The sequence below is a fragment of the Callithrix jacchus genome, chromosome 13, assembly GCF_049354715.1.
Source record: "Callithrix jacchus isolate 240 chromosome 13, calJac240_pri, whole genome shotgun sequence".
NCBI lineage: Eukaryota > Metazoa > Chordata > Mammalia > Primates > Cebidae > Callithrix > Callithrix jacchus.
In genome coordinates, this window is record NC_133514.1 from 30,827,552 (window position 1) to 30,845,450 (window position 17,899).

General features: G+C 44.1%; 1 long non-coding RNA gene across 1 annotated transcript in view; it reads right to left on the reverse strand.

Annotated features, from left to right (window-relative positions):
* Nucleotides 1-683: 683 nt before the first annotated feature.
* LOC118146779 (uncharacterized) overlaps nucleotides 684-17,899 on the reverse strand; it is a 358,558-nt gene continuing 341,342 nt past the window's right edge. Inside the window, exon 6 of the long non-coding RNA XR_008475923.2 lies at nucleotides 684-16,027. This is a non-coding gene — a long non-coding RNA (uncharacterized LOC118146779). The remainder of the gene's footprint in view (nucleotides 16,028-17,899) is intronic.

Below are 17,899 nucleotides of genomic sequence, written 5' to 3' on the forward strand. Positions count from 1 at the left end.
ATGGGCAATCCTGGCTGGGTGCAGTTGCTCATGCCTGTCACCCCATGAGCACCTTTGGAAGGCCGAGGTAGGCAGATCACAAGGTCAAGAGATGGAGACCATCCTGGTCAACATGGTGAAACCTCATTTCTTCTGAAAATAGAAAAATCAGCTGGGCGTGATGGTGCGCACCTGTAGTCCCAGCTACTCCGGAGGCTGAGGCAGGAGAATCACTTGAACCCAGGAGGCAGAGGTTGCAGTGAGCCGAGATCATACCACTGCACTCCAGCCTGGACAACAGAGCAAGACTCTGTCTCAAAAGAAAGAAAAAAAAAGGGTAATCCCAAAAGGTTACATACTGCATAATTCCATTTATATAACACTCATGCAAAGACAAAATTATAGCTACAGAGAATAGTGGTTGCCAGGGATTAAGAAAGTGGTGGGTGCAGGAGGGAAGTGGATGTGGGGGATTCTTGTTGCCAAGGAAATGGTCTGTATCTTGATGGTATCTATATCAGTGCCCCACTATGAAATAGTACAATGGTTTGGCAAGATATTACCAAGTTGGAGGAACTGGGTGAAAGATACAGGGATCTCTCTATGTTATTTCTGAAAAGTGCACGTGAATCTACAATTATCTCAAAATTAAACATTCTCAATTATCTCAAAATCAGAAAACCAAACAAATCAAAAATAACATTTCTAGATAACTCGGAAATGTTATAGTTTCTATAAATATTTCTAAAGAAAATCAGTGCTAACTTCAGTCCATCTCTTCCTTCGGATTCTTGTGTTCTAGAACAGGTGCTACAGCTTCAGCTACAAACTTAGGTAGTTTGTGACTGGGTCAGCTTCTAGCAGGTGAGGTTGTCCATAGCAGGAGTGCTGGAGCTGTACCTGCCCAGCATCACCCCTGTGCGCTACAGTCCAGGTAACAGCCAGGCTCAAGGTTTACAATTAGAGAAGCAGGTAGATCTCCTCTGTCCTCAGGTCTAAGTCACTTTCTCCTCTCCAGCTTCCCAAAAAAGTCTTGGAAGTTAAGATGCACCTGCCCGCCTGTTAGGAAAACTGACAGTTTGTTTCCCATTTGGCACTTAACTTTCTGTGAGTTGCACTAGCTTTAAGGAGAAGGAGGGTGAATTCGATTCGGCCTCACATCTCAACTCCATTAGGAGATCCTGAGGTTGGAATAGCAGCATCTCCCAAGATGGGTCGGGTACTGGACCCCCACAAGGAGACCGGACCAGAGGCACGTGAGATTACTTACACCTGCACTCCTGACAGAAGCGGCTGGGACACTAGACATAATCGGAAAGCCATTAGGCTTTTTTTTTACCTGGTAAATTATACATTTGGGCAATATCTATGTGTTTTCCTGATGTTCTCCTTGGGAATAAAAGAACAAATGTGCAAGCTGATTGTCCAGAGATTTTGATCGGTAAGAGAGACAAATGCGAGGCTCAGAAGTGCACTGTGTGTCCTCTCTAATATCTGGCTCAGCGGTGCCAAGACGACTTGAAGGACTTAATGGAGTTCCACTGAACATTACCTGTAAGGCTTTCTGGTTCTGCCTTCATTTCCACTGCACACAGCTCTATCTGACACAGGGAGTTTGCGTCTGGGCCCCTGCTGCCTTCCGCTTTCCCTCTGACAAGCCTGCTAAGGTCTCTAGTTCACTTGCCTGTCCCTGTGTCTGTGCTAGGTGGCTTGGATGCTCAGATTGCCGTGCCCCTTAGCTTGTCTTGGCATCTCTGCCACTGACTCCCAATTGGAACCATCTCCATGGGACCTTTGGCTCGGCATGTCACAGTCCCCTGCTCCCCACAAGCTGAGTCCTGAGATCCTGAGCCCACGGTGCCAGGACAGGACCTGAGCAGTCACAAAGGCCCTTTTCTGGCAAGATGGTCTTCAAAAAATAGTGCGTGTTCCCCAGCATGTCAGCACGTCCTTGTGATTCAGCAGAATTTTTCAGTTGCCTTAAGCTCAACGCAGCCTGTGGAGTTGACTCCTCCCCTCTATCAGGAGCTCTGCTGGTCATCTCCTCTGACCATAGCCAGCCTTGCTTCTCCCCTTCACCCTGCAGGCCCTGTTTCCTGAATTGCACAAGATCAGACACATTCACATCCCTCTCTGTTCCAGCTGCCTGCAAACTTTTTTTTAACATTATCCTACCAGCAAAACAACTTTAATTAGGTATCCCCAAGAAGTAAAGTACTCTACTAACCTATAAATTATAACAGTAAGAAAAATGAAAACTTAAAAAAGACAAGATACATTAGAAAGCAGAAATCCTAGTATGATCTTCTTTCACCTGGGCAGCTCATTGTGTATTCTGAGACCCTGGCTCTGCCCTGCTAAACCCAGTGGTGAGGCAGACTAAATCTTTTCAGAAGGGCATCAAGCATGTGCCACCTGGATTTTGATGGATATTGACCATTACCCCAAGGAAAAACACTTACATTAAAGAGAGTCTGATTTGCACCTTCAGAATGTGAGCCTCACTCTCTTCAGCTGTAAAATCACCATCTGAATTCTATGCTTTGAAGAACACTTTCAAGTCTAATACTTGTTAGGTGTCTACATATCTATTAGTGAAGACTTAAAGACTTCGGGCAAAGAAAAACCATACCTGGAGAGAATTGTGAAATTTCAGAGTCTGAATACAATCTTTTCTTTTTTTCTTTTGAGACCGAGTCTCACTCTTCTGCCCAGGCTGGAGTGAAGTGGCGCAATCTCGGCTCACCGCAACGTCTACCTCCCGGTTTCAAGCGATTCTCCTGCCTCAGCCTCCCGAGTAGCTGGGATCACAGGTACCTGCCACCATGTCCAACTAATTTTTGTATTTTTAGTAGAGACGGAGTTTCGCCATGTCGACCAGGCTGGTCTCGAGCTCCTGATCTCAAGTTATCTGCCTGCCTTCGCTGCCCAAAGTGCTGGGATTACAGGCGTGAGTAAAACAACTTTTTACCAAGGAAGAACTTAAGAAACAAAAAAGATGGTGGATTTACACAGGATTTTCCCAGCAGAGGCTGGGATCTGTGTGCTTGGTTGTATCGTTTCTTCCATAGACAGTAATGTTGATTTGGGAGAGCGTGAGTGAATTTCATGTATTTTCTGGGAAATCATTATACAAAAGTAAGGACCTCTTTTGCTCTAATAAAAAATCTTTGATATTTTGATTAGCACCTACAGTATTCTATTCTCTGTGTGTTGAATATTTCTTGTTATGTGTTTTTCCTCCTTATGAATCATCTGTTTATGTCCTTTGTTCAATCGTGTATTGGAGTCTTACAATTTTGGGGGTCATTTCTGGTGATTGAGATTTTAAATAATGAGGATGTTAAGATGTGCACGTTAAGTACGTGTGTGTCTGTGGGTTTTGTTAACCAATTGAATTGAGCTCTTTCAAATTTTCAAGCTAAATACCTATTCTATTTTCATTTAGGGAAAAAGAAAATCGAACCAAGATAAGCTTTTAAATTCAACTTCCTTTCCAGCAGAAAGGGAAAGCAGGGCTGGTAGAGCTGCTGAACAAGAGCAATTTTCATTCTCGCTCTGTTTGAATGAACTTCTTTTCTGTGCATCTATACAGTTGTTATCATCGGCAACAATAATGAACTTCTATTGAGAAGCCACCGCGCACTAGAAGCTGAAGCACTTCAGATCGGGACAATAAGACCAATACAGCGGTTTGATTTAGACAGGGACCCTCAATTCTATTTAGAAATATGTTTTCAATCATTTTGATGAAAAGGGCGACAGCAGCCATGGTGTGTTCAGAGACCCAACGTGACACCGCCTGCAAGCTCTGTTGTCTTTTGCTGATTAAACTGGGCTGGTTGAGAGTTACATTTCTGCACCCACAGTTCCACTGTGGTGAACACAGGAGTAAGAAGCGCTTATTCAGTTCCTAAGCAAGCCACAGCCAGCATGTCAGAAAGCAAGATTCAAGTCAGGTTCCCCTTGGCTTCCACGGGCTCTACTGGCTCAGACAGCTCCGGCGGGGACAGAGGCAGCAGGAAAGAGCTGCCTCAATAAGGAAATTGAAGAGAAGGAAGGAAAAAATAATCTGAAACTCAGATGGGCAAGACTGGGGGTGGGGAGTGAGAACGAGAGATCATGTGGCAGCACCCAGAGCGGAAGAGAAAGCATTCTGATTTCAGTCCACACCACCCTAGACTGCAGCATTGAGCACCCCAGGGCTGGTACACATCTCAACCCCCTCATTTCTCAATTGAGGAAACAACCCTGGAGAGGTGAAGTGACCTGCTTAGCATCATGCCGTGTGTGTGTGGGAGAGAAGGGAACCCATGTCCCCCGATAATCCACACTGCCTCTCAAATATCATATTATTTTCCTTCCACTGTTTCCTTTTTAGGTTCTCTCTGTGGTTCGAAATGAGAGTGTCAAGCTTCAGAGACAGCAGGACCTGCTGAGTCTGTGGAAGGGTCTCAGTGCTTATTGATTGAGTGGAGGTCTCATCCTGTGCTTGTGAGCAAAGCTTTCAGAACCAGAGAGATCCACTCACTTTCCAGCTCAGCTCCGTATCAACTGGACAATCTTGGGAAATTCACTTGTCCTCTCTGGATCTCAGTTTCCTTTTCTGTAAAATGGGGACAATGAGAATTGTATTGACCTCTGAGGACTATTTCAGGGAGTAAACAAAATAATCCACAGAAAGTCTCTGGCTCAATCCATGTTTCTATGCTATTAGCCTTTTCAGAAAAGATGATGGAAACCCAAAGAAGATTAAGTAGTTTTGTCCAAAGTAACTCATTCTTGAAGATGTGGCCAGAACTCAAAAATCAGTCCATGGCTGCTGAGACAGTCAGTGCTCTTCTGTTCTCTTTTATTATCTCCTGGTCACGGTGGTTCATGTGTTAAGAGCCCAGCAAATGTCATTCACTTAAAATTCAATATGTGTGAATTATTTGAAAAAACTCTCCAGTAGCCCAAGTATATAAAAGCTACCATCATCTTATGTCTACAGTAAAATATAACAAGCTCAGTGCTACAGTGAGTCCTGTCAAGTCTGAAAAGACTTTAAATCAGTCTTACTGACAAAAGACACTATTGAAAGCTGGAAGAAGGTATTTGTAATGACGACACAGACATCTAAGAAGTGAAGTAACTGGAAACATGGTATCAGAAGATCTGCCCCTTTGTGCTGTGTGGTCTAGACACACTGTTCTACCTCTCTGTGCCTGTTTCCTTGTTTGAGCAGTGAAGGGTTAGGACTTGGAAATCTCACCAGATTGAAAGTCACCAAATCAAACCTAGAATTCAACCTAGAAAGATTACAGCCCCAAATGATTGTGAAATGATTGAGAAGGATACCTTGACTCTGGGTTGAATTTAGAGAGAGAAATTTGCTAGCTGGCACTGGGAGTAGGAAAGGATCTCCTAGAAGTCACTACATCAGGAATCCCACAGCAACTACGGCCACCCGTTCGTTGACATTATGTCTACAATAGTAGAATATGCTGCTACAACCAAGTATTTTCTTTGCAACTGGTATATCCTTAATAATCTCCTCCCAGAGCTGTGCTCAGTAGCAGCTATTTCCGAAAGGAAATAAACATTTCCATTGTTCCTGTTGCAACATTGACTTCCAGTGCAGATACAATTTTTGACATTTAAAGGGAAGAGCGCCCCCTAGTGGACGTATAATCCCATCAGACGGCGAAGACCACCGTTAGAAGCTGATGGTTAAGGTTTTTGTTTGTGAGACCTGCCCCACAGTCCCCTTCCAGAAGTGATTTATGCCCCACAGTCCCCTTCCAGAAGTGATTTATGCCACCAAGAAAGTGCATTATCAGACTTAAGCATCTACCAGGAAAATGTGTCCTATTATAAACAAAAAGATAGAAGTTAGATTCATATTTTTGGGTTAAGATGAGGAGACAACATCGTGAGAAAAGGATTAAGAAAATCAGGAACAGACAAGAGAAGTGGCACGAAAAGGAGGAGGCAGAGGACAGAGCAGAAATATGTATTTCTTCTCGATATTTTTCTTCCTTCATTTTAGATAGAGGGAAATAGCTTATTCTACAATTATTCCCTCCAGAGACCCTGTTTTTAAGTGGAATACCTTGTAGTACATTAGGCAGGCAGCAACTCCATTCTTGACAACGCAACACCTGATCTGACAGAGAGCAGGTGGCTCTCACTCTTGTTCACATGCCTGAGGCATTTCAAAAGGGGGGAAAATGTGTCTGATGCCAAATGAGAGCTTCAGTGAATGAATGCCACAGCAACCACTGTTAGTTGATGTTATGTGAGTTGGGCAGGAGATGGGGAGGCATTGATGAATTACAGATATACAAAATCCGGTGCTTTCTGCAGCTTCGTTCTAAGTGGCATCTGTCTCTGTCCACGGAGACCATTACTCCCATCCTGGTGCAGCATGGGGACCCACCATGACTTCAGGAGTGGATGCATGAAGGGTCTTCCACTTTAACAGTCATGTCTTTATAGTCATATATGTTAGAGAAACTAAAACTCACCTATCAAACCTATGATTTTACGAATTCTGTTTTTAACATGAAGCTGAGTAGGTTTTTTTTTTAAGTGAGCGATTTTAAAGACAATATTAAATAAACAATAAAGTACATGGAAAGAAAGGAGAGGTGGTGGAAATTATGAGAGAGGACTGAATATCACTGAAGCTCTGAAAATACTTCAGGAAGTGAGAAGACACTATTCAAGGGTTATCTTTCTATCATCCTCTCCCCTTTCTAGAGACTGGTCCTTCTTGCATTCATTTTATCTATCGTGCTTCTCTAGTTTTCCCTGCTGCTATCCTCACTAAACACATGCCTGCTCCTCTGAATCAATGACATTGTCAGTGCGCAGGACAGTCCTGTGGTCTCATTCAGCCGTGGTTCCAAATTCACGACCTGGCAAAGGAGGAGTCTCTAGATTGCCCCTAGCATGGTATAATGAAGGAATGGCCTCCAAATCAGTCATTTTCTCAGGACCTTCTCACGCTCTCTACCAGCACTCCCACTCCTCACCCCAGCAGGAAGAGCAGTGCATAGTGACATGTGTCAAGGGCCCCAGCCATGGAAAAGGTGGAATCCTGCTCCAAGGAGAGAGAGTAGCTGCAATCTGGCAATCCTGAAGTCTCTTTTTCTCACAAAGGGTATAGACTTTGCCATCTACACCCTTGTTAGAGAAGAAAAGAGTTACACTAAGAAATCATCTGAGCCACAGTGAGAAAATCCTTTCTTCCCAGCCACCTCAGGTGAGTTTCCCAACAGAATCCTGCCCGTGTAGGCTTGGGCCTGTCCTCTGGGGCTCATTTTAATGGAGTAAAAAAGCATTCCTAAGTCAATGACATGATCTTGAGTTCTTGTGTCATTTTCCCTTCAAATTGCCATTGCAGGAATGCAACATGATACCTAATTTACAGTATCAAGTAATAACTAAGAGACTAAGAGCCCTCCATGCAGCTGCCCTTTCCACCATCCATGTTTGACAGGACATCACTATTCCACTCTGATGAGAGTGGTGAGCCTCTGATGAGACTGGGTAATGATACAGAAAAGAGGCTCACAGTTCTGCAGGATGTACAGGAAGCATAGTGTCGGCATCTGCTTCTGGGAAGAGCCTCAGGACTCTTCCAATCGTGGCAGAGGGGGAGTGAGCCGTCACATAGCAAGAGCAAGAGTGGGAGCAAGAGAGAGTAAGGAGGTGCCAGTCCTTTTTTTTTTTTAAACAACAGCTAGAGTGAGAACTCACTCATTACAATGAGGACAGGGCATCAAGCCATTCATGAGGGATCCACCTCCGTGACCTCCCACTAAGCCAGTCTCCAACACTGGATGTTACATTTCAACATGAGATTTGGAGGAAACAAAACATCCAAATCATATCAGAGGGCCAATCAAATCCCAGAATACTAAAAAGAACAGCAACCACTGGTCCCCAGTGGGCATGAAGAGTAACCAGAACGCCAGTTCTACTTCCCCACAGAGACTCAAAACTGAAGACAGCTTAGCCTATTTTGGATGCTATCAGCTGGGACTAATGATTTCATTCCTATCTACACCCAGAGTTTGTGGGTCATATATGCAATGACGTACTAGCAAATGTTTTAGCCTTTGCTCATTCCTATGGTATAAATACTGTTATCATAGGTAATTTCAATCTACCAACATGATGTCAACTGACTCACAAAATTCCTGAAAATTTAACAAGTAGCTCTTGCAAGTTTGTTTAAGTCTGCTGCAGCATACCACTGCACATACCATTTATATGTATGTTCTAAAGAGTTCTTCAGCAGGACATGGTACTATGTGTTTGGGGATGCTGGTGCTGGCATCTCTGACATTCCTTCATCTTCACCTTCATCCTTACTTTCCTTCTATATTTCCTCAATTTTTAAAAACTCCTCACATCCTGTCTTTTCCTGTACTGGTTCTCATCTTGTATGCACATTCAGGCCATGGGGAAACTGAGATGATGCATTTCCGTTATATTACATCACTCATTCCATGACAGCTGAAATTTGGGCAGAGCTGAAAACAAGCAAGTTAGACATTAAAGATTCCACAGTTGCTACAGATTAAAGTCAGACATTAAAGATTCCACTTTAGTGCCGTTCAACTATAATACATAATTGGGCACTAATACTTAGAGATTTGAAGCTGAATAACACACAATCTTGCCTTCTAGGGCAGATGGATGAATGAGTAGATGCAAATATCTCCATGGCAGACATTAGCAATTGACTCCAGAATTCACATGCTGCTATTTTATCTTTCTAAATACACTGATCCCTACTGATTAATCACAGTCAGCATTGAAAACGGAATGTATTTACCATCCCTGGCCTATGTGTATCAAAGCAATAAGTTCAGAAGAGAAAGGACAGGAAAGATGTAAAAGGCATAAAGGTGCCAATGGAGGGTGATGTAGACAAACCTCATTGCTATTTATACCTAGTGCTGACCCTGTGTGTAGAATTACCTCTAGGTGTGTGTCATCTCAGGGTTGCCATGAAACACTACTTTTGTCCCTAGGATTGTCCATGGCAAAAGCCATCAAGAGGGCACAGGCATGCCTGAGTCTGTGGCTGTGGGGACAATCGAAGGGGCTGAGCTAATTGCTCTGGAAGGCTTCTATTTGTGATTAAAAGGGATGATAAGAATGACTGAAGCCAAGCCGTGCTTTCAGAGAGGGGTCCAAGCCTAGAGTTCCAGTCATGATTCACTTCTTCCAAAGGCAGGTGGCTGCTGCTCTGGGGGTGTGAGGAGAGCTTAAGAAGGAGACTCACACTGCCCCTGTATGTAATCTGGTTACTTTCTCCATTGTCAGGGACCTGGGATATCCCTGAGATTTTATCTTCAAATATGACTTGGGGCCTACAGTTGGACACATAGATCAGATAGATGAGGTTTTTTTAATGAAAGAGAAAATAACTTTTTTTTTTTTTTGAGATGGAGTCTCCCTCTTTTGTCCAGGCTGGAGTGCAGCGGCATGATCTCAGCTCACTACAACCTCTGCCTTCCAGGTTCAAGTGATTCTCCTGCCTCAGCCTCCTGAGTAGCTGGGATTACAGGCATGCATCACCACACCCAGCTAATTTTTTTGTATTTTTAGTGGAGACAGGGTTTCACCATGTTGGCCAGGCTGGTCTCAAATTCCCGACCTCAAATGACCCACCTGCCTCAGCCTCCTGCAGTGCTAGGATTATAGGCGTGAGCCACTGCGCCCAAACGGGAACTGACTTTTAATACATACTCTAACACGAGCACCCATTCCAACCCCAATAACTACGCCTCTGTGAGGGAGGATGGTGTCCTGGAGAAAATGGGCAATAACAACAGGGTTACAGGCACTGCCTTGTCCTGGGGCTGGTATCTTTGCTGTTATCCACTGTGTTCCTAGACTGAAAACTTCTTGTCTCAAACCTAATGTCTCTAGGACCTAATGGCTCCCTGAGCCTTCTGACAACCATACCTCTGACCTAGAGTAACATAACCTTGCCACACCTTAGTTTAAATTTGTGTGGCTCTTTCCAAAGCTTTGTATTCATTTTAAAGAAGCTGTTAAAAGGATCTCAGTGAGAAGTAGCCCATGGAAGGGATCTTTGATGGTGAAATCCAGGCACTATAGTCCCACTTGACGCTTTCCTCCGTAGCACTGCCTTAACTACTCCTTTGCTAAAAGATTGATCTTGTTCACACACTGATGTGTACAAAGCAAAGCTCAACATGAAATGAACCAGCTGAAAATGCTGGGCCAAACAGGGTCCTGAGCCCTTAAGCCCTGGGGAGGACTACAGCAAAGTTCAGAGAATAACATTACTTGCTCCTTTTCCTAGATTCTGATCAAAAGAGAACAGACCGACAGCCTCATAGTTTGTTGATAAAGTCATCACTCGATCACAGCATCCCCAGGGAATAGGAGAGGCATAGGATCTAACCCTTGCTATTTTTAATTTTGGAGACACAAATGAGGCAGTCGGTTCTGGAGGAAGTCACGAAGGAAGCTCTGAATCAGATGGTATTTCACCCACCATCGGAGGCAGGATGACTTGTGCTATCCTCTCCCAAATCAAAGAACCCTCCACACTTGCTAAATGGGACATGAAATGGCCTTGTACAGCTCCAGCACAGAAAAGGCAACGACTGAGGTATCAGCCAGCCTGCAGGCAGAGGTCCTCCCTCCTTGGAGCCTCAGCTTTCTGAAAGGGAGGGTGGGAATGTGGGAGGAGTGATAGAAATCCCATGTCTGCCACTGCCCAAAAGAACTAAGGTCTTGATGCCAGCAGGAAAGACAGTGAACATGAGATGTTTTCAACTCAAAGTTAGAACTAGAATCAGGTGTAGTAGGGGGTGCTGAAGATATCTTTTTTTTTTTTTTTTTTGACAGTCTTGCTCTGTTGCCCTGGCTGGAGGGGAGTGCAGTGACAGTCTTGGCTCACTGCAACCTCTGCCTCCTGGGTTCAAGCGATTCTCCTGCCTCAGCCTCCCAAGTAGCTAGGACTGCAGGTGCCCACCACCACGCCAGGCTAGTTTTTGTATTTTTAGTAGAGATGGGGTTTTGCCATGTTGGCCAGGCTGGTCTTGAACTCCTGACCTCAAGTGATTGAGAGGGTATCTCTTCTATGAACCAGAGTCACCAGTGTTTCAGCTCTCACTCCCAGTGCCCCCTGTGTTCCCTGGGATTCTCCCTTTCCTGTCTCCTCATGTCCAATTTTAGATTCTGGGCAAATAATTTTTCAGTATTACCATATTAGAAACAAGAAGAATGGGTTTGACCTCTGAATTCCCCATATCCCAATAGCTATAAGCTCCTTTGCGGTGCTGGTTGTGTCTTATACCAGTGGTCCCCCACCTTTTTTGCACCAGGGACCAGTTTCAGGGAAGACAATTTTTCCAGGGACTTGTGGACAGGGGGGTGTTTTGGGGGATGATTCAAGCCCATTACATTTATTGTGCACTTTATTTCTATTATTACATTGTAATATATAATGAAATAATTATGCAACTTGCCATAATGTAGAATCAAAGAGAACCCTGAGCTTGTTTTCCTGCAACTGGATGGTTCTGTCTGGGGGTGATGGGAGACAGTGATGGATCATCAGGCATGAGATTCTCATAAGGAGCTCGCAACCTGGATCCCTCACATGCACAGTTCACAATAGCGTTCAAGCTCCTATGAGACTCTAATGCTGCTGATGATCTGACAGGAGGCGGAACTCAGGCAGTAATGGGGAGCAGCTGAAAACACAGATGAAGCTTTCCTGGTTTGCCTGCCATTCACCTCCTGCTGTGCCGCCTGGTGTTGGTCTGTTGCCCAGGGGTTGCAGACCCCTGTCTTATGACACTTTATTTCCCTGAACATCCAATGTTGTACTTGAAACATACAACATACTTGAGCAAGACCTTTTGATGTGATCTGCTCATACAGGATTCACTCCCAGCTAACACAGACCTTTCCTTCCTTTTAAAGATTCCCAAGGATTTTCATCATGAACCAGGTGTTTGCAACACTTAAAAATACTATAACAGCTATTTTGATTGAACACACTGCAGAGAGTGTGATCGGTACTATTTTGGAAGAAGCCTATTTCATTACTGTAAAATTCTTATTTTAATTCTTGGATGGCCATTAAAATGGAACCCCTCTCCATGAGAAAAGGTTATCCTGCATCTTGCGAAGCCTCCACAGAAACTCAGACCTTATTTCATCTAAAGGTGCCCCATCTGTTCTTCCAGATTTTATGCCACTAAAAATTTCTACCTTATCAAATGCTGAAATGGATTTGTATAGCATACTTCCATTGGTGTTACTCTACACCTTTGGGTATTTATGAGAAACGAATAAAATTATAGGTGAACACTTGATATTATAGGACATACAGGTTATATTTGGTTTCTTTTTGTTTACCTGAATAATCTAAACTTATTTCCTTATAATAAACCTTTATTTTGATTGAAGAAAAAATAATACAGGTCCTAACAAACCCCTCTTACCACTCCCACCCCAGCCTTCCAAGGATACCAGCACTTTGGCTGGTTGGATATGTCCTCTCCCTGGCCACAGAGAGGAAGGACATTGTCCCTTCCTTTGCTCTAGGCCTCCTGAGGGTCAGCTGTAACCCAGCAAACTTTCAACTTGGGGATTGAGGGCAAGGGTCCCTCAGGACGTGGGTGTCATGAGGACTTCAGGACTGGAGTCTCTGGGAATGAGTCTCTGGGGATGGTCCTTTGGCTGAAAAGGCCAGCCATGTTTCCAATGATAGGACAGGATCCTTCGAGCATGATGAGAAACTTACTGTGCACCCTCATAGCTGTCAGGGCCAACAGTAAGATGAGCTAGGCCAGGCAAGATTCTAGATTCTTCTACCATCTTTTTTATGGACACCCAAGGAGACTGGGCACAAACTGATACTTAATTTTTTATTCAAATCTTTTCATTGATAAAATGAGATAATAGATTGCTCTGTCTATGGAGTAGCCATTCTTTTATTCCTTTTCTTTCTTAATAAACTTGATTTCATTTTGAAAAAAAAGTGAGATAACAACCCATTACCTTGTGGTTCCTTAAATGTCTGAGGAAATTAATGTCAGGCTCTCAAGCTACTCCAAGAAGAAATGATGAATTATGATTAGAATTATGGATCCTCAAAGAGCCGTGAAGAGACAGTGTGTGAGCCTGTGAACTAACTGCCTGTAGATAATAAGAACCGATGAGCAGTACCTAGTTTTTAGTGTATGTCAGGCACTGCTCAAAGTGCTTCACATGCATTAGGACACTGTGTCCTCAAAACAATCCTCTCAGGTAGGTACTATTATTATCTCTACTCTACAGTAAGGAAACCAAAGAGACTTCACCCATGATGCCACCTAGAAAGTGAGAGCCTGGCCAGGGGTGTTGGCTCACACTTGTAATCCCAACGTTTTGGGAGGCTGAGGCAGGAGGATCACTTGAGGCAAGGAGTTCAAGACCAGCAGGGGCAACACAGAAAGAGCCTGTCTCAAAAAAAATAAAACAAACTTGGGTGTGGTGGCACGAGCCTGTATTCCCAGCTACTCAAGAGGCTGAGGCAGGAGGATCCCTTAGGGCCAGCATTGAGCTATGATCACACCACTGCACTCCAGTCTGGGTACAGCAAGACCCTGTCTCAAAATAAAATAAAATTAAACAAAATAAGTGTATTAGTCCATTTTCACATTGCTATAAAGAAATACCTGAGACTGGGTAATTTATAAGGACAGGAAGTTTAATTGGCTCATGATTCTGCAGGCTGTACAAGATGCATGGCAGCATCTGTTTCTGAGGAGGCCTCGGAAACTTACAGTCATGGAGGAAGGCCAAGAGGGAGCTGGCACTTCACATGGCCAGAGCAGGAGGAAGAGAGCGCATGGGGAGGTGCCACACACTTCAAATGACCAGATCTCACAATAACTCAGTCACTCATGTCACAAGAACAATGGGATGGTGCTAACCCATTCGTGAGAACTCCACCCCCATGATCCAGTCACCTCTCAGCAGGTGCCACCCACAACACTGGCGATTACAGTTCAATATGAGATTTGGTGGGGACACAGATTCAAACCATATCAAAAAGAAAAGAAACTGAGATTCAGACAGTCAGCCCTGCTCCTCACTCCCCTACAACACTGGCAGGTGGTTATGTGGAACATTCTCACAGGGTCACAGCAAAACATGTTCATGAACTTGCATACGATTAGGTATGTTCATATTAACATTGATCGTTTTATCTTTTTTTAGTCTGGTTTCTCCTCTGCTACTGATCCTCTACAAGTATAGGGACTGAAATTGCAAGGACAGATCAGGGAAACTGACTGAAGAGGGACTTGTATTGCCCATGGGAGCTGCAGAATGAATAGAAGCTAAAGAATGTCCCAGACAGCAAGCAAGCAAGGCAGTGCTTAGGGTGGTGCTGGCTTAAAAATAATAACTCCCCCCAACTAACAATCTGATGTGAAGTGAATCCAGAAAGCCTCTCTTTGGGCTCCCACCTGCCCACGATCTTAGAGACACAGAGCAAAATCATTTTCTGCAGCCAACTCTCTAACTACATCTGCCTGGAAGGAAACCAGCACCTCACCTCTTGCCCCAGATATCTGCATCTAGAGGTTCACACAACCTAAACCCAGTTAGAGTCCAGGCAAATGCTTCAGCCTTTTCCTGTGATAGAACAGGAGGATGCAGAGACCAAACACTAACGTGTGAAATGTAAGGACCTAGCAAATCACAGAATGGCGTCAAGCCAGAGAAGTTAAGTCATTTGCTTCAGATCACACAGCTAGTGCCTTATTCTTCTTTGTTTCCCTGAAGTCAAGCATAGGGGGTATCCAGTAAATGTTTAATTAGTTATCTGCATGAGTTTCAGGAGGCTACTGGACCTCTCTGGTTTCAGTTCTATTGACCACAAAATATGGCAAATAATCCTTGCTCTATATGTTCCACAGAATTACTGTGAGATGAGGATCCAGTAAGATTTATTCTCTTTCCCTCTCCTTCCCTCCAAATATAATCACTGGCAGGCAGGAAAAGCAACGCATTGTCGTTTCTCTTTTCCCCTCTCCTCTGTCTTCTAAATTTTGAAGCAAAGCATTGTGATGTGTTAGCCAAGACCAGACACTGAAAGAGGAGAGGACACTGACTTGGACTTGGGTGGGAAACCAGAGAGGAAACAATTGCAAGACTTGAAGGGGTTTTGCCTTTGGTGTCTTTTAATCAAAATTAACTAAATTTTGTTTCTACCATAAGGAGAAAAAGCGAGTGTATTGAGACATCCTGGAGTATACCTGGGTCAGTCACTTCATTTTAGAGATGAGGACCTGGAAGGAAAAGGAAACCTGCCCCAGATCGCACAACTGGTTCCCACCAAGTCTCCTGACTCCCGCTCCTCTCCTGAAACATTTGCCTTCTCACGAAGCTTCCACAAGGGAGGGTATCATTCTTGGCAAGACTCAAACCTTCTCTAAAGCAGTTGTTATCCATAGCCAAGGTATGCTTGGTCATATCTGGGCAGCTAACTCACTTCTGGACTCAGCTCCCCCCTCCCCACCAATCAATTGCATATCCTTGCATTTTTTATAAGAAAAAAAAGTTCCATATTTATTATATTTGTCCACAGCCTAAGCATTTCACACATGTAAAACTGCTACTGTATTCGCTTCCCCCTCTAATTCATTTTTTCTTATATTTTTGCAATCCCATTAATTGCTGTTGTTTGTCTTGCTTTGTTTTTATGTTTCAACTTTTATTTTAGATTCAGTGGGTACATGTGCAGATGTGTTGCCTCGGAGAATCAGGTGGGGCTGCAGGTTGGAGTATGGACCCTGTCACCCTGGTAGTGAGCACAGTACCCGTGAGGTAGTCTCGTAACCCACTCCCTGCTCCCTACACCCTCTGGTAGTCTCGTCTATTGTTCCGATAGTTATGTCCATGTATGCTCAGTGCTTAGCTCTTACCTTAAGTGAGAACATGTGGTATTCCATTTTCTGTTCCTGCATTAATTTGCTTAGGATGACGGCCACCAGCTGCATCCATGTTGCTGCAAAGGACATGATTTCATTCCTTGCATTTCTTTAAAGGTGATGGCCTAGGGTTCTGAGGCTCATCCTCCTTACAAATCCAGCCTCCTTGACTCTGAAGCCTCCCTTGACTCTTGTGACAAGTCTGGTTGGACAAGTCTAAATGCTCTTTTTGAAGTCCGTCTCCCCTTTTCACAGACAGTGGCCTCTCTGACCATTCTTCCCCTGGGGTTGCTCCTCCCTGCCAGCCTGGATATGGGCAGAGAATCCCATGACCTCAGCAGTAATCCTTAGGCAGAAGACCCTTTTAGTTTAGCTCAAGCCCTGCTCTCTCTTCTTTGCTCTAAGCTATATTTCTACATTCATACCCCTTCACCAGCCCTTCCTCAAACCCAACAGTGCAGATGAGTGGGGGCCTCCCGACCCTGACAGTCCTTCCTCGCCTGTGCATCTCAACCCTGCCTGACCTAGAAACCTTCCACTCACCATCACTCGTTCCTCTACCCTAACCCCCAGCACTAAGTTCTTCCTGTAGGTCCTAAACTTGCCATGCTTCTCAGCGCATCACATTGTCTCTATTCTTATGCTGCCACAATCTTATCTCTGGCAGCACAGCCATAATCTCCCACCATTCAGATATCTTCCCCCTTAACTCATTCTGCATCCTACTGTCCGAGTTGTCTTCCTAAAGCCTGGATATGATCTTGCATTCTATGGCTCAGTAACCATCGATGGCGCCATGTTAGTTATCAAAGTCATTCCAAATTCCTGAGCCTGGCATTGCAGATTCTTACATGTCCTCAACCTATTCTTGTAAGTTTCCAGAACACTCCCCATGTGCCATACTGGGCACTGTGCCAGGCGCTTTTGCATTATGGCATGTGTGCTAAGCACTGCACCTTTGAAGTCATCAGTGGAAATGGTGACAGATATGGGTGTGCTCTAATATTTTCAACCTTCAGCAAAATGAACTCAGGGATGTGATTTTTTTTAAAGTTCTGTGTTTAAAAGAAACATTCAGTGATGAAGAAACATCAACTTATTAGAGAAATTATTAATAACCAACATTTTTGAGCACTTACAGTGTACCAGTCGGTGGATTAAGCATTTACATGCATTGGCTTATTTAAATGTCACAAGAAACTCTGAGTCATTATTATGGCTCATTTACAAAAGATGAAACTGAAGATTGACCAGGTTAAGTGACATGCCTGCTATCAGAGACCAGGAAGTAGCAAAGCTCACCAGGAACCCAGGTGTGTCTGATTTTCAGGTCCTTGCATTTCACCTTTCTACTCTGCTGCCTTCGTAACAACAGCTTGCAGGAGGTGTCAGGAAGTGCATCCCTACCTCTCCCTCCCCAACCCCGCCCAGCTTATGACTTCATGCTCCTGGTTAGACAACAGCATGGGATCTAGAAAGCACATACCTTAAGTATAATGTGAGAGATTCTTATTTAAAATTCCACATTTGGGGCTGGGCATGGTGGCTCACACCTGTAATCCTAGCACTTTGGGAGGCCAAGGTGGGTGGATCACCTGAGTTCAGGAGTTCAAGGCCAGCCCGACCAATATGATGAAACCCCATCTCTACCAAAAAATACAAAAATCAGCCGGGCATGATGGCACATGCCTGTAATCCCAGCTGCTTGGGAGGCTGAGGCAGGAGAACTGCTTGAACCCTAGAGGCAGAGGTTGCAGTGAGCTGAGATTGCGCCACTGCACTCCAACCTGAGCAACAGAGTGAAACTCCATCTCAAAAATAAATAAATAAATAAAATTCCAAATTTTAAGTGGGGGAAATGAGATACTGATCAACAGATACAAACTTTCAGTTATAAGATGAATACATTCTGGAGAACTAAGGTACAGCATAGTGACTACAGTTAATAA